This window comes from Zootoca vivipara, chromosome 16, assembly GCF_965207765.1.
Source record: "Zootoca vivipara chromosome 16, rZooViv2.hap1.1, whole genome shotgun sequence".
In the NCBI taxonomy this organism is placed as follows: Eukaryota; Metazoa; Chordata; class Lepidosauria; order Squamata; family Lacertidae; genus Zootoca; species Zootoca vivipara.
Window position 1 is genome coordinate 35,436,662 of NC_142599.1, and position 23,570 is coordinate 35,460,231.

Consider the following 23,570-nt stretch of genomic DNA (forward strand, 5'->3'; position numbering starts at 1 on the left):
ACATAAATCCGGCACTGCCCAGGTGGGAAGAAAGAGGGAGCGGAGCAGAGTGCAAGCAGTTGTGTGTGTGTGTTTGTGTGTGTGTGTGTGTGTGTGTGTGTGTGTGTGTGTGTGTGTGTGTTTTTAAATGCTTTATGCATCTGGGTCTAATCTTGTCCCTTTCTAAAAAATAATAATTGGTGCTTGTTTTTCTTTTTGTAAAGAATAAATGGGGTTTTCTCAGCACAGTGGAGGTTGTGTGTGTTGTGTCCCATTAGCACAATGGTGGCAACGCTTGCCCTTCTTCTGATAGGAAATCCCCTATATGCGGGGGGGGGGGATGAGGAGGCTGAGGAGGGTCAGTTGATGGGGAGTGAGAAAGTGAGAAACATCCCTGTTTTCACCTGAGGAATGTTGGAGGGTGTGTTGATTTATTTATTTTTAAGAGTGGGGTGGAGGTTCAATCTCAGCTACATTAAATCTTAAAATCTTGGTTCCAAATGAAACTACCACCAAGTCATTTTAAGTGAGAGACCAGAACCTGGGAAGCCTGGGTTAAAATCTTCCACTGGGCTGCGAAGCTCTTGGGCAAGTCGTCTCCGCCTACATCAGCTGGAGCGCTTCAGGATGAAAGTGAAATAAATACTTATCATTCTCTCCCGCCTGCTTCCAGTCATGAGCTCACCAGGAAAACGCCCGCAGTGTCATCCACCTTCCATGGAAATGCTCAGACATGCAGGAGGAATTCTTTGGCATGTGGGAAATTATTACCTGCGTGCTAAATATCAGGTACAGCAACACTCAGAGCTTACCAGCAGCTTAATCATAACCCATCCAACTGGGACATTGTGACATTGAATGTCTTCTCCTCCGCACATAAATTTGCCCCAATGTTTTCATTCATACTCAGTTGCCAGCTCTGCCTCCTAGTTTAGTGGCATCCTTAATGAGCTCATCTAATGTCTTCTGGGATGCAGGTGGCGCTGTGGTCTAAACCACAGAGCCTAGGGCTTGCTGATCAGAAGGTCGCCGGTTCGCATCCCTGCAACAGGGTGAGCTCCCGCAGCTCGGTCCCAGCTCCTGCCAACCTAGCAGTTCGAAAGCACGTCAAAGTGCAAGTAGATAAATATGGGCCGCTTCAGCAGGAAATTAAATGGCGTTTCTATGCGCTGCTCTGGTTCACCAGAAGTGGCTTAGTCATGCTGGCCACATGACCCGGAAGCTGTACGCAGGCTCCCTTGGCCAGTAAAGCGAGATGAGCACCGCAACCCCAGAGTCGGTCACGACTGGACTTAACAGTCAGGGGTCCCTTTACCCCTTTACCTAATGTCTTCTGGAGTTTCACCCATTCTTTGGTTTCATAACAAAGACCCAAAACATGTTGTGCAGTTAGTTGTGGGCTTCCAGCCAGCAACCTGTGGCTTTGCGTCTCATAAAGATACAACCTTTTGAGTCAACAAAAACGAAGATAAGGCAAACACGCTCCTTGTCTATATAGTAGCAGTTAGTACAGCTAAGCAAACTGCAACATTAAAAGAAGGGAGCCAGAGTGTTGGACGAGGTCAGGCATAGGCAAACTCGGCCCTCCAGATGTTTTGGGACTACAACTCCCATCATCCCTGACCACTGGTCTCGTTAGCTAGGGATGATGAGAGTTGTAGTCCCAAAACATCTGGAGGGCCGAGTTTGCCTATGCCTGGACTGTGTGTACCTGGGAAAGACTAGGGTTCAAATCCCCACTCAGCTGTTAACCTCCTGAGTGATCTTGGCATACCCTCCAACATTCCTCAGATGAATATAGGGACATTTCTCACTCCCCACCCAACTGACCCTTCTCTACCTCCCCCTGTTTTCTTCTCCACCCCCCACAGGGCATTTCCAACACCACGGCACCAATGAGACCCTCTCTTCCTGATACCTGCTTAAAATAGTTTTCAACCAGAAAAGTGGGGCTAGTCTAAGAGCATCAGCTTTAATGGACATTACCCCCAATTCTGCACTCAGCATTGCTATTTTTTGTGGAAATAGGGACCGAGAGAAGTCTGTCAAAAAATTATTTCATGCTCTTTCCAGTGAATCTAAATTGGCCGTAGCCCACAGCGACGCTCCATACAGCAGCTTTGCCAACATCCTGGTGTTGTAGAGTTCTAAAGTGGGTTGTACCGGGTTGCTCCCTTTTGTGCAATGATCAAATCAGAAGCTGAAATCTCAGGCCAAAAAATAAGATCCATAGCACATGGTGCTATAATATTTCTGCCGAGTTTCATGGTTAGAACAATTGGGAAATAAATTCCCTCGCATCATTCATAAGGAAATGGGGTCCTCGTTAGTTGCGTGATGACAAAGTTGCCCGTAGGATGTTATTGCACCTGACACTCGGCAGGTAGGCAGCTATTACTATTATATATATATATGTTTAAAAAACAACGCCTCCCATATGTCTGAGCCTTCCCAAGGGAAGCCTGCCAGTATTGCTTTTGTTTCCTGGTTAGGTAATTGGCACTGGGTATTAGAGGAAGAAATCAAGGCTCATAGGCTGCTTTAGGCACTCTAAATATATGAGTCAGCTTCTCGCCAATGCACAAGCAAATGGAAAAAGACTCCTCCAAGTCCATCTCCTCCTGTCTTTTTCTCCTGGGGGGTCGGGTGAATCATTCTGTGTACTGTAGCTTTCACAGCCACCTTGGTGTGTTCTGAGGCCGGCAACTGCTGTCCTAGCTCCTCTGGCCCAGAACCGGTGTCCGGGGTGAGAGCATGGAAGCGATTTTGCAACTCCAGTGACAAAGTGTGGTTCAAATCCCCACTCAGCCATGAATCTCCCTGGGCATGACCTGGACATGACTTGTCTCTCGGCCTAATCTACCTCACAGGGTTGTTTTGAGGATAAAATTGAGAGGGAGAGAACTATCTACACCACCTTGAGCTCCTTGGAGGAAAGGTGAGGTGTAAATGTAACAATAAAATAAACATCTCAATAAATCTACATCCCCTCCAAATGTATACAGTGGATCTGCTCCTATATCCCCACTTCTCCAGCATTTTTCATGTGCTCCATAATCTTTTTTGGGGGTAAGGTCCCAACAAAGGTTTGTAGAAACTTCCATCTCGGTAGTGGCACCCGCCCTGTGGAACGCCCTCCCAGCAGATGTCAAGGCAACAAGCAACTATTTTACTTTTAGAAGACAACTGAAGGCAGCCCTGTTTAGGGAAGTTTTTAATGTTTGATGCTGTACTATTTTTAATATTCGGTTGGAAGCCGCCCAGAGTGGCTGGGGAGACTCAGCCAGATGGGCGGGGTATAAATAATAAATTATTATTATTATTATTAATTATTGGTTCAATTCCCAATATAAATTTCAGCCATCTCCATCTCCACATCTTTTCAGAAGTTCTTCATCCAAAATCACCCCACCATCTGTCTATATAAGCATTCTGGGAGCTGTAGTTTGTTACGGGTGCTGAAAGTTTATACGAGACCCCCTGTTACCCTGACAGAGATACAATTTCCAGGGCAATTAATCCATAGCTGCCAAGTTATCCCTTTTTTAAAGGGATTTTCCCTTATGCTGAATAGGCTTCCTCGTGTGAAAAGGGAAAACTTGGCAGCTATGAATTAATCTCTCTTCATGGGGAACTCTGAGAATTGTAGCCCTGTGGTGGGAAAAAGAGGTCTCCTCACAAATGTCATAAGCCTTAACAAGCTACAGCTCCCAGAATTCTTTGGGGGAAGCCATGACTTTTTAAAGAGGTATCATTGTGCTTTAAATGTATGGGAAACAGTCTTACTAGAAAAGCTAACCAACAGACTGAAACTGACATGGGGGACAAATAAAGTAGGACACCTTCCCCAGACCCTCCAAATGTCCCTATTTTCCAGGGATGTCCCTGATTTAGAGAAGCCATCCTGGTTTTTGATTTGATCCTAGAATGTCCCACTTTTCCTTAGGGTGTTCCTATTTTCATTGGAGAAGTGTTGGAGAGTATGGAGTTATCTGGCCCCCGAGCTGTCTGAAGGCAGCCCTGTATGGAGAAGTTTGTTTTAATGTTTAATGTTTTATTATGTTGTTTTAATAATATATATAGTTACAGGTAGGTAGCCGTGTTGGTCTGACGTAGTCGAAACAAAACAAAAAAATTCCTTCCAGTAGCACCTTAGAGACCAAATAAGTTTGTCATTGTTATGAGCTTTCGTGTGCATGCACACTTCTTCAGATACACTGAAACAGAAGTCACCAGACCCTTATGTATAGTGAGAGGGTGGGGAGGGGTGATTGGCTGATAGGAGTGGTAAACCTGTTGACGACTGTTAATGACTGATAATGACTGCAATTGGTCTTGCAGGAAAAAGCAAGGGGTGAGATGGCTAAAGAAAGCTTTATCATGTATAATAAGATAAGAATCCAATGTCCTTATTTAGACCAGGTCTCTCCATGGTTTTAAGCTTGGTAATGAGTTGCAATTCAGCAACTTCTCTTTCCAGTCTGTTTCTGAAAATTTTCTGTAATAAGACAGCTACTTTGAGATCTTGTATAGAATGTCCTGGGAGACTGAAGTGTTCTCCTACTGGTTTCTCTGCCTTGTGATTCCTGATGTCAGATTTATGTCCATTTATCCTTTGGCGTAGGGTTTGGCCTGTTTGTCCAATATAGAGAGCTGAAGGGCACTGTTGGCATTTGATGGCATACACAATGTTAGAAGATGAGCAATTAAATAGTCCTGAGATGGTATGTTGGATGTTGTTGGGGCCAGTAATGGTGTTGTCCGGGTGTATGTGGCAGCAAAGTTGGCATCTGGGTTTATTGCAGGCTCTGGTACCAGTGTCCATGTTAAGTCTGGTGGTGGTATTATTGTGGGTGAGGAGTTGTTTAAGATTGGGTGGCTGTCTGTAGGCAATAAAAGGTCTTCCTCCCAGAGCTTGAGAAAGGGAACTGTCATTGTCTATATATACCGTGTTCCCCCTTTTTTAAGACACAAAGAACCACAAAGCCATCATATGTCTTGGAAAAAGAAAATGTCCCCAGGAATTGCTCACCCACCAGTGAGTGAGAAGGTCTCAGGAAAGAATGCGATTGCTTCAGTCTAGGCAAGGGGATATGGTGTAACGTTTCATTGAATGAAGCAACCTCTGGTTCTCCACCCCAGACATGAAAATGGTTGGGCAGACTGCTGGAAGTGTGTGTGTGCGCCAATTTCAAGGTAATTACAAATTAATGTTTCCCCTTCAGCTAAACTGCTTGAGAAACTGATGCATATCTTCTAGCCGATGAACTGCTTACAAATGCAGAACTAAATGACCCTGAGTAGATTCAAATGCACCCTTCCCTAGCTTGTCAGATTCCGCGGGTGTACGGTAGAAAGAATAACAAAGGCTCCATCTGCGTTATAAAATCAAAACACCATCTTGCCACTTTAACAGTCGTGGCTTCCAGGAATTCTTTGTGCTGAGAGTTGTTAGGCAGGCCTCCCCCCACCTCCCACAGAGCTACAATTCCCAGAGTTCCCAGAGAAGAGGAACTGATTGATAAAACACTCTGGGAATTGTAGATCAACGAGGGGAAGAAGGGGTCTGCTAACAGCTCTCGGAAGCGTTAACAATACAGTTCCCATGATTCTTTGGGGGAAGCCATGACTGTTGAAAGTGGTATTATAGTGACACCTGTAACATGCAGAGGTCACAGGTTCGATCCCCAGCATCTCCAGGTAGCACTGGAAAAATCTCCTGCCTGAAACCCTGGACAGCTCCTGCCAGTCTGTGTGGTCAAGACAGGGGCGTAGCAAGCTCTTCTGGTACCTGGTGTGACGGTGGTGGAGCGACCCGCCCAGGGGGCCACCACTGCAATCCTTATGCAGGGGCAGCCACCGATGCCGATGCGAGCCTCGCACCCCCCCAATGGATCGATGTGTCAGCAATCCGCCGGGGGTAAAAAGATCACTCCCCAAGCGGATCCGCCATGCTGATTGGCGCATTGGCTATCCGCCCAGTGGGCGATCTTGTCACCCTCCTTAGGCATGACACCCAGGGCGGGGCACCCCTCCGCCCCCCATATACCTATGTGAGTGGGTCAAGATGGAGTTAGATGGACCCAAATGTTCTGACTCAGTGTGTGTTCAACTCCGTACAACCTAGGGGTTGTATCTAACTTGATCCTAGACCTATTGGAATGAACAGGTCTAAACCATGTCTGTTGATTTCCACGGGTCTACACTTAGAGGAAGCTCTGCAAAGTCTCAACAACTGTTTTGCCCAACCCTGCAAGGAGTTTGCCCTTACCATCAATCTGACAAAGACCACGTATCAGCACTGTTGACCACATGTTTGAGGTGGTAGACTATACAGTCGTACCTTGGTTGTCGAACGTAGTTGGAAGTTTTGGCTCCCGAACGCCACAAACTCGGAAGTGAGTGTTCCGGTTTGCGAACGTTTTTTGGAAGCTGAACATCCAAAACGGCTTCCAATTGAGTGCAGGAAGTTCCTGCAGCCAATCGGAAGCCGCCCCTTGGTTTTTGAACCGTCTCGGGAGTCGAATGGACTCCCAGAATGGATTAAGTTCAACAACCAAGGTACCACTGTGTATCTCTCCCTCTCCCTCTCCCTCTCCCTCTCTCTCTGTGTAAAATTTAACAATCAAATATTCCGTATACAGTGGTACCTCTAGATACGCACACCTCTGGTTGTGTATCTTTCAGGATGCGAAAGTGGCAAACCCGGAAATATTTTTGGGGGTTTGGCCATGCGTGCATGCACAGAAACAGCACCTCTGGTTGCGAATTCCTCGGGATGCGACTGGACCTCCGGAACAGATCCCATTTGCAACCGGAGGTACCACTGTATTTAAATATACTCCATATATAGTATAATATAGTAATATTAAATTGTTAAATTGTTATTTTATATAGATAACTGAATCATATCAATTACAATTAATATAGCATAATTAATATAGTATGGCATGATGATCAACAAGCTTGAGGAAATGGCTTCTTTCCTGCCCCCGTCTGTCAAGGGAGTTTTGCTTAGTAAGCCCGGCTTCTCAGGCCCCCATCCGCACTGTGCATTTAAAGCATGTTTTGTTGTTGTTTAGTCGTTTAGTCGTGTTCGACTCTTCGCGACCCCATGGACCATAGCACGCCAGGCACTCCTGTCTTGCACCGCCTCCCGCAGTTTGGTCAGACTCATGTTGGTAGCCTCAAGAACACTGTCCAACCATCTCGTCCTCTGTCGTCCCCTTCTCCTAGTGCCCTCAATCTTAATTGGGCAGAGTTTCCCCCAAAGGAATCCTGGGAAGTGTAGTTTGCAAAAGGTGCAGGGAATTGTTAAGAGACACTCCCACCCTGCTTTTCAACTCAATCTCTTTAGAAATTTTGATGCTCTTTCATAAGATATCCGCAATGGTTTCAGAAAACTTTGGTGCATGTTTCGCAACACGAATTCCCACAGCACGTTATGGTTTATGCAATTTAACATAATTTGCCCACAGACATACAATATATATGTGTATGTGGAAAGGATGCTCATGGAATCTTGCTTCACGTGTGTTCACTTCAATGAGAGCCTGAAATGGCGAATTGCCTCGTATTTCATGAGCAATTTTGAAAGATGCAAACTTGGTTCACATCCCTAGTTCCTGGGTTGGCCCGAGTCAGATCAGCATGATCTGGACTCCTGGATTGCCCCCCCCCCACATTGAGTCAAGGAAGGTCTCTGCTTGAGCTCTTGCAGAGCTGTTGTCAATCAAAGTGTACAATCCTGATCTAGGCAGACCAGTACTGTATCTTACCATAAGGTTGTTTTCTATGTTCTCAAGATGCAAGTTTGATGACCGAACTTGGTGTCTTCTGTGCATATCAGAGCCGTTCAAATCCGCAATCTAAATTGAGAAACACTTCAAAGACCAAATCTAAATATGTTTACATTAAGGATCCATCATGCTTGGCAGGTGGATCCACACCCCAGCTGGAGGAAGTGGGCCCCTGCCAACCTGGTGCTCAGTCTGTTTTAGCATATCTTGTGTCTTTGCCTAAGACTGCATTTCAATGGCTCGGCTTGTTGTTCCAAATCATGCATGTTTCATTCATTTGTTCCATCGCCTCTAATTTCATCCTCCCCAATAAAAACTGGATTACACAAGCGTCAGACTTGGGGACAAGGTGGAAGCAGGCTTGGCCCCATATTAACACTTCAAAAAGAGAGAGCGAACCCACATTTGGGACATGACTCACCATAAATTTAGCTGGATGATTTGCCCTGAAACATTTGGATGTCTGCAATGGCAGAAAAGCCCAGTGGATGGTCTTTTAGGCTAATTTTAGGAGAAGGAAGGGAAAGGGTCTATCACTAGCTCTACTGGAAATAGTTACAGGTAGGTAGCCGTGTTGGTCTGACGCAGTCAGAACAAAATTTAAAAATCCTTCCAGGTATCTGAAGAAGTGTGCATGCACACGAAAGCTCATACCTATGACAAACTTAGTTGGTCTCTAAGGTGCTACTGGAAGGATTTTTTTTTTGTCTACTGGGAATGACAGAAATCCATAAAACATGTCAGAAGAAACAGGCACTGAGCAGACCTTGCCTCCCAAACAAGGAAGAGAGCTGAAAATGTATGTGCCATGTAACCTTAAGCAAACCAGGCACAAAAAGGGTTTTTAAGTCCCCCACCTTGCTTGGATTTAACTTCTGCAATTTTAACCAGCCTGCCTTTAGCTGTGTTTGGCTGAAATTGCACCAGTTAAATGTGTGTAAGCTGTGATTGTACTGTATAGGGCTTTGAGTGTGGAGACCTTTTAACCACCCCCAGAAATAAATTCAGACATGACTCAAATATTTGGATTGGTTTTTGGCAGAATTTAGGCCACAACTTTATTGATTACAATCAAGTGAGTGGTTGCATAGGCTCTGGGTTCGACTAGCTACCTGCAGCCCTGCAGGCAGCGCTGACTCTGGGCACCAGGGCTGTCTTAAGCATATCTGGTGTCCCCACCCCTCACCCCATTTCTCAGCGCAGCTGGTGGGCGGGCGCTGCAGCGCATCGCCCCCCGGGCGCCCTGCACCACCCAGCCTGGCCATAGGGCCGGCCCTGCTGGGCACCAATCATAAGTCAGCCTTGGGTGAACACCTGGGACAGTGGCAAGCAGGAGCCCTGCTTGGCCGCCGCCCAGATGAGCCCTGGACTCAGGCTCCGGGCACAACCCTGCACGGGGAAGACCAACCATGAGCCCATGGATTCCTTCTTAAAGGAATACCCAACGCATAGGGATGGCTAGGTATCCGGCCACCCCTATCCACCTGAACCAGAGCCCATCCGCAACCTTACAAGTTGTGACGATCTGCTACGTGGCAGGCGAAGCCCAAGTGGCACCAGCCAATCAGCCAAGTAGGGGAAATTCCTGCTGTGCCCCTGTCCCAACGACAGGCGACACACGACGGCAGAGCAAGGTCAAGCGCAAGCCCTAAATATAGGGAGAGGTGGGCGGGTGTTCCGATGCACTGAGCCCGAAAGAGGAAGCTCAAGGACACGTGCATGGGCTTAAATAGTGGTCCCTCGATTGCTTGGACTGGCGTCCCTCAGGCCCAATCGCTCCCTAGATCGAGAGACCACCAATAGGGTGTTGTGGCCGCTCCAATGTCCCCACCCACAACACAGGGTCTGGTTGCCAGGTCCCACCGCAACACATGCCTTCTTGTTAGGGAGGACCTGATTTATAGCACACCCTCAGAAGAAAATAGGGACATTTCTCACTCCTCCCCAACTGACCCTCCTTGACCTGACCCCCCATTTTTTGTCCCCACCCCACCACAGAACATTTCCTATCAGAAGAAGGGAAAGCACCGCCACCACCTCACCAATAGGACACATTCCCTCCACCGTCCTGAGGAAAACCGCTTAATCCTTATTTTATTTTATTCTTTTGCAGATTGACAAAAACACACACCAGTAAATAAATTTTAGAAAGGGGCAAAATTCAATGCGGGCGCACAAAGCATTTTAATAATAATAATAATAATAATAATAATAATAATAATAATAATATCAAGACTCCTTGCGCTCTACTCCACTCTCCCTTTTCCCCCACCCAGGGCAGCCCTGCCCTCTGCCTGCCCCACAGAACCAGGTGGCTGCAGCCTCTCTTCCTCTTCACCCGCTCTCCAGCAGCCACTACAAGCTGCCCAAGGAAGGAGGCCAGTAGTGGCAGCCACGGAGACCCTATGAAGAGGCAGCTGGGTGCTGTTTTGCAGCCACCACGACCGCCATTGTTCGGGACAAGCACCGATTCACTCTCCTCCGCAAGCTTGGCAACGACAGTGCTGGAGGGGGAAATAGGGACATTCCGGGATCAAATGTCCCTATTTTGATCCCTATTCCAGGGATCAAATGATCAAATGATCCCTCTTCCAGGATCAAATGAACCTGGCGAACCGGGTTCGCGTCTCCGCTCCTCCACATGCAGCTGCTGGGTGACCTTGGGCTAGTCACACTTCTCTGAAGTCTCTCAGCCCCCCTCACCTCACAGAGTGATTGTTGTGGGGGAGGAAGGGAAAGGAGAATGTTAGCCGCTTTGAGACTCCTTCGGGTAGTGATAAAGCGGGATATCACATCCAAACTCCTCCTCCAGATCAGAAGCTGGGATAGTGTTCATAATTCTGGGACTGTCCCTGGAAAATAGGGACATTTGGAGAGTATGTTATTGGTATGCATCTGATTGTCCACTGTAGGAAGCAAGATACTAAAGTGTCAGGAGTTTGTGCAGGAGCCGGTCCCTGGGACCAGCAGGGCTTTGCAGGACTGGGATCCTCTTCGGCTTGTTCCAGAGAGGCAGGGCACGACCGCAGAGGTGAGGCCACTTGATATCTGCTGCACCTGGTAGCAAGGGCTGGCAGGGGATATAAAGCCAGCATTTCCCCTCAGCTCTTTGCCACAGCAGCACACTCTCTGCCTTGCCGTGTGCCTCCTTACCTTTTGACTGTGACTTTGTGCTTAGACCTTCGGACTGTGCCTTCTTCCCTTGTGCTTCTTGACCCATGGACCTCTGCTCTTCGGACGTTTGTGCCTACCATCTTGCCCCCGGTCCCGACGCTCCTTGCTGGGACTTTGTTCGTAAGCAGCCCGGACTGTGACACCAAGCAGGGCTCTTCTCACATTCCTCATAAATGATTAGACACATTCACAGAGGGTGGTTCTACCAGGTTTATGAAGCACAATAGCTAAGAGCAGAGCCTCCATGTTTAGAAACAGTCTACCTCTGAATAATCATTTCCATGTGTTTATGCTCAGCGACAGGAGTTGGCCACCACTTTCCTCCCCGGTCTGCTGATATCCTTCCTGAAGACATCCGGCAAGTCTCCATTTGGATGTGCGAGCAACAATAAGATCCACGGCGAGATTATTATACTTGTAATTTGAGTTAATAAACAAATGTGTAAAAGCAGGGCATTAATAATAAATATGGAGCAACTAGTTATGCAGCATAGGAAGCCTTAATGTATATTGTACAGACACTGTAGGAAACTGGTTGCTGAATTAGATTCAATGGAGCTGTTGGCTCTGCCCTGCAGCTCCATCAGGTGGAGAACTACTTAACTGAAGATGGAAGTTTCTCCGCAAAGCACCTTGTGCTCCTTCTGCTGCCTAAGCTGCCCTCTCACACACATGCTAAGCAGGAAGGGGGAGCGTCCTGCTTTTGTTTGAGAAGGATAGAGCAGCTTCCTGAGTCCCTACGCAGCTGACTGACGGAACCTTAATAACTGCAGGAACTCAGCTACATTGAGAAAGGAAAAGCACTTTATATGGCCGTATCTTGGTTTTCGAACAGCTTAGTTCTTGAATGTTTGGGCTCCCGAATGCCGCAAACCCAGAAGTGAGTGTTCCGGTTCGCAAACTGATTTTGGAAGCCAAACATCCGATGGGGCTTCTGCAGCTTCCTCTTGGCTGCAACCAATTAGAAGCCGCTCTTTGGTTTTTGAACATTTTGGAAGTCGAACGGACTTGCGGAACGGATTCCGTCCGACTTCCAAGGTCTGACTGTATGTGTTATAACACTGTGACACCAGATGGTGCTGTGGAGTTACGTCTTTCACCATTGTGATTTCCCCCCTTCGAGTTTTACAATGTGTTTTTCTGAAACCCTTTTTTGATGTGTCTAGATCAGGCATCCCCAAACTTCGGCCCTCCAGATGTTTTGGACTACAATCCCCATCATCCCTGACCACTGGTCCTGTTAGCTAGGGATCATGGGAGTTGTAGGCCAAAACATCTGGAGGGCCGCAGGTCTAGATCCAGCTTAGGAACACCATACGTTTATCCTGAATCAGACCGTTGTTTCTTCTAGGTGATCTAGATAGTCCTCAATATCATGTACTAGGTTGCCCTTCCAAATCCAACGGTGGCAGAGGGGCTTTGAACACTAAAATGAAAAAGATATCGAAAGTCCTGAAGTAAGAAAAAAATCCCACAATCCACTCCCACCACAAATTTGGCATTAAAAGCTGAGTTACCTGACAGAGAAATGTGGAGGGAGAGGAAGTTCAGGACTAAACTGTTTTATTTGTGGAAGTTTTCAAGAAAATCTATCCAGCTTTATCTTCAGACTGCGGCCCTTTATGGTCTCCAAGAGCCACTTTTCTTCCAGGGATTCCTCCTCGCCTGCTCCAGCTGCTAGCATACTGGCAACCCTACATCCAGCTGCTTGTTGTCCTGGTCTGGTGGTATTCAGAGCTTGGGGTTGCTGTGGGCTATGCCAATTGGGTGTCCGCACTAAGTTTGGCATCAATAGGAACGTTACCGTATTGGCGCAAATATAAACCACACTTTTTTCCCCTTCAAAATTCCGTCCGTGAAAAGTGCTGCTTAAATTCGTGACCTTACAAAAATGGGCTTTTGCGATATCGCTGCTGAAAAAGACATATGGTAAAACAGAAGTGCGTGTGGGATTTTAAGGGAGCGGCTTATATTCGGGTATTGTCCCCCCCCCCCCGCCTTGAATTATGAAGGTGTGGCTTATATTTGGGCCAATACAGTAGAACATTGCCTTAAACTGGTCCATCTAACTCAGTTTTGTCTAAAGATTTGCCTTGCTTTGACTGGCTCCTGCCTCCATCCATTCTTCTCTGACAGATAATGGACTTAGGAGACCTTGAATCCCTAGATGGGGAGATGGGCTGTAAAAGCCAACTGCAGTTTTTTCCCTTGAGGTCCCGGGGGCTCAACAAGGAGCTGTTGGATGCAGAAGTGATAAACATGCTGCTAAGATGAAACCCATTTTAGCAATTCCCTTCATTCAGTGGGAGTCTGCAGGAGCAGAAATCAAGCCAGGGCAAACCAGAGAAAGGATAAAGGAACAAAGTTCAACCCCTTCACCCTTGTTTTCTAATTTCTGTAAACATAGTCACTATTGATTGGAGCTTTGCTCTGTAACTGTTTTAGGAAAATAAAAAAATTCCTTCAGTAGCACCTTAAAGACCAACTAAGTTTATATTTTGGTATGAGCTTTCATGTGCATGCACACTTCTTCAGATACACAGAAGAAGTGTGTATCTGAAGAAGTGTGCATGCACACGAAAGCTCATACCAAAATATAAACTTAGTTGGTCTTTAAGGTGCTACTGAAGGAATTTTTTTTATTTTGCTTCGACTCAGACCAACACGGCTACCTACCTGTTTTAGGAAAGATAGGGGAGAGGACTTCACAAGGTTCCCCCCCTTCCTCCAGGAGGCTAAACTCCCCTCAAAGTTTCAAGGGGGTTTATGAACTCTGTTATGCCTCTTCCTAGTCTGGATGGAAGATTAGAGAGGGGTCTTGGAGTGCATGTAGAAACTAGCCTGCTACATAAAGGTAAACTTTGCATTCCTTGCTCTACAAGCTTTCCCCTCTGTCCTGGACCTCAGGAGGTTGCCAAGAAGTTGCCCCTGGGCTGAAAAGGCTTCCCTTCCCAAGTCATAGAGGATGAAAAGAAGGGAGAACAAAAAGGGAAACACAATGTTTCTGTGATATGCTGAGCAACTTTAATGAGGGACAATGGAAGGAGACAATGGAAAAAGATGGTTACAGATGCAGATAAATGTGGGATGGAGCACTGAAAGCTTTAAAAATCTCGTCTCCTGACAAAGCTGATACAGAATTGTGGATTGAAGCAAAGACGGCAGGGTTGATCTCCATTCTCCCGTTTGACCTTGTGGGCTTAGAATCCTTCAACCAAGTACAGCCGAAGTATCTCTGGTGGAGGGTCCTGGCACATCCTTAATAGGGGCAAGTGTCATGGGGAAACAGGAGCCTGTTGTGAGAGGGAAGCATGCAGGAAGAGGCAAGCCAAAAGAATTAAGCCAAAACACCATACAAAGGATCGACAGAAATGCCGAGACCTCTAAAAACCCACTAACTACACAGTTGGGTATCTGGGGGTGCTCAGCCTTTCCAAACACCAGGTCCATCCATTCAGCTGAGAGTCAGAAGACTGCTTCTTCTTTCCTGGATATTTCGTCAAGGTAGGCATCAGGGCTTAACATGGTGAGCAGGAGGCTCCTTGGGGAGATCAGTAACCTCCTGGAGGATAGCAGCAGCAGCCTCCTGAGGGATCGCCCCATTTTACTTTTACTTTTTTGGGACAGCAGCAGCCCCCTGAGGAATCGTACCATTTTGCTTTTACTTTTTTGGGACAGCAGTGCCCTGCATGAGGATAGCCGTAACCTCCATAGGGATAGCAGGGCTCGCACCCTGGGCCATATCCCTGACCACAATCAGGACCCCAACCTGACCCACATCCATAGCCCCAGCCTGGACCACAAGGATAATAACAAGGGTGGTGATGCCAAGGATGCCAGTAGAATGGGCAACAGTGGAGGGAATCCTCAGTATTGTAGGGGCTGTTGAGGAAGGTACTGTAGCGGTGATGATTGCCTGGAGTCATCTTGGAGCAGGGAGAGTAGACCTGAAATGAAAGGAGACATTGGGTATAAAAGACAAATACTGCAAGCAAACAAGTGTGGGGAGAAGAAGAAGAAGAAGAAGAAGAAGAAGAAGAAGAAGAAGAAGAAGAAGAAGAAGAAGAAGAGGAGGAGTTTGGATTTGATATCCTGCTTTATCACTACCCAAAGGAGTCTCAAAGCGGCTAACATTCTCCTTTCCCTTCCTCCCCCACAACAAACACTCTGTGAGTTGAGTGGGGCTGAAAGCAGCTGCATGTGGAGGAGTGGGGAAGCGAACCCAGTTCACCAGATTAGGAGTCTACTGCTCTTAACCACTACACCACACTGGCTAAGACCTAAGACCAGGAGCCAAGCAAGTCCCCAGACCTCTCTACCAGGCCTGAGGACGTACTGATCTTCCTTGGTCACAGCCCTCAATGAACCTGGCCTTCGTATCCTCCAAGAGCATTTTCTGCCTGGCCTTTGAACACTTATAGAGCCTCTTGCAGACTGAACAGAAATCAGTGTGTGAGTTTGTCCTAGAAACTCATCATTGCAATATGCATCCGAGAATCTTGGAATATATTTAAAAGCCACTGTCACGATTCTATCCCCAGAGTTAAAGATAGGGTTGAAAGACATACGGGGGATGTCGTGGGCTGGTAAAACAAATCAGCATATTAGTGCAGTTTCCATTTCTTTAAACTAGATGTTGGGATTCTTCAACTACCATTGACCTTCCACATGGTAAGTCACTAGAGGAGGGAAGAAATCCTTTTGCAAAATGAAAACGTATATGAAAATATATCAAATCTTATGCCATTGTTGTGACAGGATGCAGGAATTCTGGGAAGATCTATGATGGCTCTCCTAAATGCTGAGTAAGATCATTGATCCACACGGCCTGTGGTGTCCACACTGGCTGGAAGCATTTCTCCAGGGTTTTAGGCAGGGAATATTCCCACCCATATCTGGAGATGCCGGCGTCTGAACCTGGGACCTTTTACATGCACAGCAAGTCTTCTTCCACTGAGCCTTGGCAATCTCATTTAAAAATAAATATTTTTTACGTTCCACAAGTATTTCCTCCCCGTTAATTACCCCTGACATTGCACAGCAGGGAAAATTCAGCAATTAATTTTAAGTTACTCTTACATTTAAGAACAGACAGAAATCAGAGCTATCTGAGCCAGCAGGAAGACCACGAATAGAGCAAATATTACCTAGTTTGCAGTGGTGCTGTTGAGATGGTTTCGGAGTCTGGGATCCCTTTGGAGTAGTCCATAGAGGGACAGCTCTTTTTATACTGTTCCGTGACGCACCTGGAGGAACTGAGTCTTGCTTAGCTCCAGGAAATTGTCATTAATTGTTAAGACCATCTTTCTCAGACTTGTAAAACTTTAATTGAATCTCCCCAATGATTATGTTTCTCTCATCGAGATGCTTTATTTTTTTCATACAAACTCAACAGTGATGTGTAAGTTCACACCCAGGAAGGGAATAACATTGATTTTAGAATATATTGGGGGACCAAGTCATTTCTTTGTGTTATGACAACCCCCTTGTGACCTGAATTCCCCACCCACGCAACTGGCTCCATTTATGGCACTAACCAAGTGCCTTTTGGTTAATTAGAAAACCATAAAATGTACTATTCATTGAGTTAATTGCGGGGCATAACCAGTGTTTAAGAATCACCCCGTTTCATAGAATCAGCATGCCCTGTGTGGCCTATGCCCTACAGCAGAGCAACTTGGGAAGTTGCCTTATACTGAATCAGACCATTGGACCCTCAAGCTCAGTATTGTTTACATGGATTGCAATGGCCCTTGAGCTAAGACATTTCCCATACTACTACTACTACTACTACTAAGGTTACACCCACAGCATTCATCTCAAGCACTCCTACACAGGGGCGTAGTGAGGCGCCGCAACACCCGGGGCTGCAAATTGCCATGCACCCAGGGGTGCGGCATCGTTACGTAGCGCCGGATCCAGCGCGTGCGCACGTGCTAGATCCGGTGCTTGCGCAGTCCGATCGGGGTGCTGCTGGCCTGCAGCGGCTCCACGTAGCACTGCTCGCGCATGGCAGCCTGTTAAGGGGTGCCGCATGAGAGCAGCATCCCGTAAGGCTGCCAAGCGCGTGCGGAACACCGTGGAGCTGCCACACACCAGTGGCACCCCGATCGGACTGCGCAAGCACCAGATCCAGCACATGCGCAGTCAGCACGGGGTCACGGTGACGTCACTGTGACCCCGTGCTGACTGCACACGCACTAGATCCGGCACTTGCGTAGTCCGATCGGGGTGCCGCTGGCCTGCGGCGGCTCCACAGAGCACCGCTCGCGCACAGCAACCCATTAAGGGGTGCCGCACGAGAGCGGCACCCCTTAAGGGTCGCGGTGCATGTGCGGAACACCGTGGAGCCACCGCACGCCAGCAGCACCCCGAACAGACTGCGCATTTGCGGGCGGAGGCGAGGGGTGGGCCAGGGAGGCCGTGTGTATGTCACCCCACCCAGGGCATCACTTGGGGAGGACCGCCCCCGCCCCCACTTGCTCTGCCCCTGCTCCTACACCTTCACCCCTCATGGCCTACAAGATGACTGCTGCATCAAATAATCAATGCATCCATTTTCAAAATGATATTCAACAGAAGCATGTATATAAATTCAGAGACCTTCAAAGAACCAAGCCCAGTCCTTTCAGCAGCTGATTGATTGCAGCCCATTGTCATATGTCAGTCCAGGAGCGCCTCTTGATTAACCCCAATATTCCAAATTATAGAGGAACCAGGCACAAACCATGCTGGAGACGGAGGCTCGTCCATGGCAGGGACACACTACCACGTCACACCCATTCTGCCTTTCAAGTTGACAGACATGGCCTTGAGTGGTACAGTGGTATGCAGCGAGATCCCCAGACCCTACTGGGAAGCATTGCCAGGATTTTTGCCTTGTGAATCTTGGCGTTCCCCTGCCTGAACCTCCTCGCTGCCTATGGAGGGCAGCAAGGAACTATGACCATGGACTCGTGACGTAGCCGGAAACCCAGTTTCCCTAATTCCCTTTTAAAGAGACACCATCTAAGTTGGTGTCTATCGCCACATTTCATGGCAGCAAACTTTCAAATTTATATACTGAAGGAGAAGCTTCTTTTGTGGCTCCGGAATCATTGAAAAAAAAAATCTGGTAAGCTTACTTCAGAAGCCTCTTAGGCATCCCAGTTAGCTCAGTGGTATAGCATCTGCTTTGCTTACAGAGGGTCACAATTTTGATCCCTGGCATCTCCAGGTATGGCCGGGAAAAGACTCCCTGTCTGCAATCCTAGAGGCAGCAAAAGCCAAAGGAGGGGCTCCCTATACAGTATAAGCAACAAAGTGGAAAAAGTTGCAGAAGCCAAGGATTGAATATACTGGGTGGTCAAAGAATAGAAACAAAGCAGGACAAAGTAACTTTATGAAAACAAGGCACACAATCTACTGTATAAGATTCTGGCATTATCCAGACCAGTAGTTCCCAAACATTTTGCCCTACAGACTGCTTGAAAATTGCTGAGGGTCTTGGCCTCAAATGTTTGACCTAGCGTGCTTCATGGCTGAGTGGGGATTTGAACCCTGGTCTCCCAGGTCCTAGTTTGACACTATAACCAGTACACCACACTGGCTGCCACTGACATAGGCATCACAAGGCAATTTATGTAAGATTAGAGACACATGAAAAAAACTAATCATGGTTTTGCGCAATACTGAAAAACTAGGGTGATGATTCCATCCGATGGGGCGATCCTTAAACATTATTACTTTTATTATTATTGCTGGTTGTGTCCTGCAATTAAGGCAATGAATATTACATGTTAAAGTTTTCTAATTGAGCAAAAAAGGTATTTTGCTAGTGGCAGGATTGGAGCAGGGAATCCAGGTCAAAAGATGGTCACGGTCACATTAAGAAACGTATTTTTCCTTCAGGATTTTGTACAACCGATGCCATTTTATTCCCTCCCCTTCCAACGGGTTAGCTTGCAGCCCATGGTAGAATGAACCCTGGATTAATGCAACATATCCCAGGGAGAAAAGCAAAATAATTGGATACTTTCAATTAAAATTTTGAAAGTCTGACAAAGATGGGCCAGACAGTCAGTGATGAGTTCCTGGAGCTAAGCATTACTCACTTCCGCAAGGTGTGTCACTGAACCATATAAAAAAGGTTGTCCCCGATTGACTACTCCAAAAGGATCTTGTACTCCACCCAAAAAATCAATAGGTCTACTGGAATCCAGTTACAGAATCACAGAATCATAGCCTTGTAGAGTTGGAAGGGACCCTGAGGGTCACCTAGTTCAACCCCCCTGAAATGCAGGAATTGCAGCTAAAGCATCCATGACAGATGGCCATCCAACCTCTGCTTAGAAACCTCCAGTAAAGGAGAGTACACCACCTTCTGAAGGAGTCTGCTCCACTGTCCAACAGCTCCTACTGTCCAAAAGGTCACTATCCCTCTTAAATTGTATTGCCCAGTACTGGACACTGTACTCTAGGTGTGGTGTGACCAAGGCAGAATAGACTGGATATGAAGAATGCTAAGCCAACAAGGTCAAGGGGGGAATTGGAGATCAACCAGGTTCTGTTTGCTTCAATTCACAATGATGAATAATCTTCATCGGGAGACAAGGTGTCTAATGGTTACTCTTTCAGTAGTCCGCATTGCATTGATCTGTAATGGTCGCTTCCCACTGTCTCTTTTTATTTTTCCTCAGTAAAGTGGTCCCACTTTGCTCTATTTGAGTAAAAAAAGTATTTTGCTAGTGGCAGGATTGGAGCAGGGAATCCAGGTCAAGATGGTCATGGCCACATTAAGAAATGTATTTTTCTTAATGTGGCAAAACCATTTTGTTTTCTTTTGTTCAATCTCATTTCTTTTCATCCTTTATGATTGGGGTCTAGAAGTCTTTTCAATCTGAGGGCCATATTTCTCTCCCTCCCTCCCTCTCTCTCACACACACACGATTTCAAGATTCAAAGTTGCATTTTAACACTCAACAATAATAATTGTATTCTACAATACCAATGACTTCCCACTCACCCAGCTTCGATGTTTATAATTGTAATTACATTTAATCGCATTTTAAAGTTCCCTCATACCCAGTGCCCAGCGCAGCTTCAGCTGGAAGTGCCGATAAAAGTAGAACTTTCGTTTTTGCCTTTTGCAGACAACTGACCAACAAATGCTGTCTTGAAACTGCTGCGTTATCTCTACATAAACTGTGTCTGCCCAAGTCTCACTGCTAAAAATAAAGAGGGATTGAGACTTATGTATGCAGTTACAGCTATTGCTATAGTGATTGTAAACAGTGCTACCGTGAAGTGTATATGACTAGTCAAACAAGACACCACTTGACTGAGTTTTACGTTGTCTGTGAGTATTTCTTCTCAAAGTGTAGCTTCAATTGCTGACCACTGCTTGCAGAGACTCCTCAGTGGATGAAAGCTGCTAAAGAGGTGCCTACACACGAGTATACTTGCAGCGAAAGTGTGATGGACTGTGATCTTTAATAGTTTCATCCTCTTTAACAGGTTTCTTAATATAATCTACTATTTTCACCCTTAAACTCCACTGTGGACTTCATATATAAAGAGTTGGGGTGTGGGTGGCGCTGTGCGTCTAAACCACTGAGCCTCTTGGGCTTGCTGATCAGAAGGTTGGCGGTTCAAATCCATGTGACGGTGTGAGCTCTCATTGCTCTGTCCCAGCTTCTGTCCACCTAGCAGTTCCAAAGCACACCAGTGCAAGTAGATAAGCAGGTACCACTGTGGTGGGAAGGTAAACGGCATTTCTGTGGACTCTGGTTTCCGTCACTGTGTTCTGTTGTGCCAGAAGCAATTTAGTTCTGCTGGCCACATGGCCCGGAAAGCTGTCTGTGGACAAACGCTGGCTCCCTTGGCCTGAAAGCGAGATGAGCGCTGCAACCCCATAGTTGCCTTTGACTAGACTTAACCATCCAGAGGTCCTTTACCTTTACCTTTTACCTTTATATGGTTACTTTAAAAATAAACTAGAAAAGGATTGCAGTCCTCTTTGAGAGAATCTAAGCTTGAGTCTCTTATCAGCACTGAAAGTTTAGCCACCTTTGCATACTCCATGATTTCAGTCAACCATTCTTTTCTCCTCCCACTTATGTGCATAGAGATTTCTTGCCGCTGTGGTTTCATTCATAAATACAGTTGAAGCTTCACTTGGAATTTCACTATCCAGAAATATGAAGGGCCATAATTCCTTCTTGGCAACCTCCTGAGGGCCATATGCCAGTCAGTGGCAAGTGGTGCAACAAATGAACATTTTACTTTTGTGCAGTAGGCTAATATCTACACACACTCACAGACTCGGTCTTAGGAAGCCTTTGTGTGTATTTCACAGTCACTGTTAGGAACTGGATGCTGGACTAAATTCGCTGGAGCTGTTGGCTCTGCCCTGCAGCTCCACCATGTGGAGAGCTACTTAACTGAAGATGGAAGCTAGGCTGGATCTAGACACGTTGTAAACCTCATAATGGAAGATCATGTTGGCGAAAGACTGAACTCTACCATGCCATCTGGTGCCACAGTGTTCTAACACATCCAAAACGCTTTCTCTTTAGGCTCTGTGCTCCTTCTGCCCATTGGAAATCCTCTCCTCCACACCCATCTACTAAACAGGAAGTAGTATGAGAGACCTTCAGTTTCTGTTGAACCTTACATGAGCAGGATAGAGCAGCTTCCTGAGTCCCTATGCAGGTGACCAAGGGAATGTTAACACCATACGTTTATCCTGAGTCAGTGGCGTGGCATGCAGGGGGACCATGGACCTGGGTGCAAATTTCTGAGATGGCTCAACCAGGCACCCCCATGACAGGTCTCTCATTGAGGCTGGAGCTGTGGGGAAGTAAGTTGTGCTCAGGCCAGGCCTTTGGGACTTGGGTGGCAGTGGCTCCTTCTCCCCGTGGCCAGCAAATGGACACCCCAGGGCCAGCTGAAGGGGAGGGCACCACTGCCACCACCCAATGAAGAAGGAAGGAGGAAGAGGAAAGTGGGAAAGCACTGCCAGAGCCGTATGAGTTGCTCAGAGTGCCTCGCAAGGGTGACAGGGCAAGGTAACACAGCAGCACCCCTGACTTTATGTTTCTCTGTCTTATCTCAGTTTGGAAGGAGGGATTCCCTTGATTAGATGCTGGCTGGCAAAGGGACTGGCCACTGCCCAGTCCACCAGGGGGCACAACACTTGTCCTGTCCTGGGTGTCAGAAACCCACACTACCCCACTGTCCTGAGTCAGACCGTTGGTCCTCAAGCTCAGTATTTTCTGTATTATACAGGCTGATAGTGACTCTCCGGGGTTTCAGGCAGCCTTACATGGAGATGCCTGGGATCGAACCTGGGACCTTTCACATGTAAAGCAGACCACTGAGCTATGGTCCTTCCAAAGTAGGAGCACACAAAGCTGCCTTATACTGGTCCATCTAACTCAGTTTTATCTATGCTGACTGTCAGTGGCTTTCTGGAGTTTCAGACTGAGGGCTCAGTGAAGAACTTCTGTATGCCAAGCAGATTCCGAAGTGACGGGCAAGCTGTTGAGATGAACCCCATCTTAGCAATTCTCTAACCGGGACATTCCCAGATCAAATCAGAAACCAGGATGGCTTCTGTAATTCTGGGACTACCCCTGGAAAATCGGGACACTTGGAGATTATATGGACCGGAGTTTCTTTCCTTGGCTCTCTAGTGAGAACCTCTGGTTACTTTGGAAAACAGCAAGGTCAAAAATGTTGTGAAAGGAAGACCATGAAGCGAGTACCTCCATTTTGACCACTTTAGGAAAGCCAGGGAGAAGGACCTCACAAGTTGCCCCTGCTCCAGGAGGCTGAACTCAACTCAAAGTTTCAGGGGGCTTCATAAAGGGAAGCATCTGTTTTGCACGAGAAAGCTCCCCATTCAATCCCTAGCACCTACAGGTAGGACTTAGAAAAAGACCCACCTGGAACCCTGGGTTCCCACTACCTGCCAGTGTCAGCAAAACTGAGCCAGGTGGGCTGATTGTGTGCCTATTTAAACCGGTCCTTTCTTCAGAACCAGGAGGACTGGATTTCTGCTTTATATTTAGGGAAAGGTCCATGGCATAGAAGGTCAGAGCACATCTGTTGCATCTAGAATCTCAACAGGTTCAATCTCTGACAAGCTGGGAAAAGCTGGGAATGTTTCTGGAGAGCTGCTGCCAGTCAGAGCAGACAGAATTTGGAAGTCACCCCATGCCCAGCCTAGGATTGACAGTGGAAGAGGCAGAGACCAGCATCCCTGGCAGTTGGCAGCCCAGCCTGTCCTTAAATGCCTCCAGGATAGGAGAGCCTAGCACCTCCCAAACCACATTGTTCAACTTTTGAATGCCTCTTACCTTTAGGGATATATCTTTTAAACTGTTCACTAGGGTACTGTTTAGTTTTACTTTCGTTTTACTTTACTAGTGTGGCAATAATGGGTGAGCTCATGATTTAGCATCCTAATGCCACTTAGTGTCTTCCACAATTCCCCAGGTGTTGCATTGCAAAAAAACAACCCATCCTCAGCTGGCCGACAATGCCCACTGCAAAAAGCTGGGCGTGCTGGCAGGGGAGACCTTCTGATGAGGCCCTGCACTGAACTGAAAGCAATCCAATGAGGAGTGTAGTCGC

The 23,570-nt window shown here is 46.9% G+C and overlaps 1 long non-coding RNA gene across 1 annotated transcript; it reads right to left on the bottom strand.

Moving 5' to 3' along the window:
- Positions 1 to 13,953: 13,953 nt before the first annotated feature.
- On the bottom strand, positions 13,954 to 20,161 carry LOC148683173 (uncharacterized). Its single transcript, XR_015947466.1, has 2 exons — positions 19,957 to 20,161; positions 13,954 to 14,899 (listed from the first exon to the last, which is right to left on the bottom strand). It is a non-coding gene; the product is annotated as an uncharacterized LOC148683173 (long non-coding RNA).
- Between the last annotated feature and the right edge of the window lie 3,409 nt (positions 20,162 to 23,570).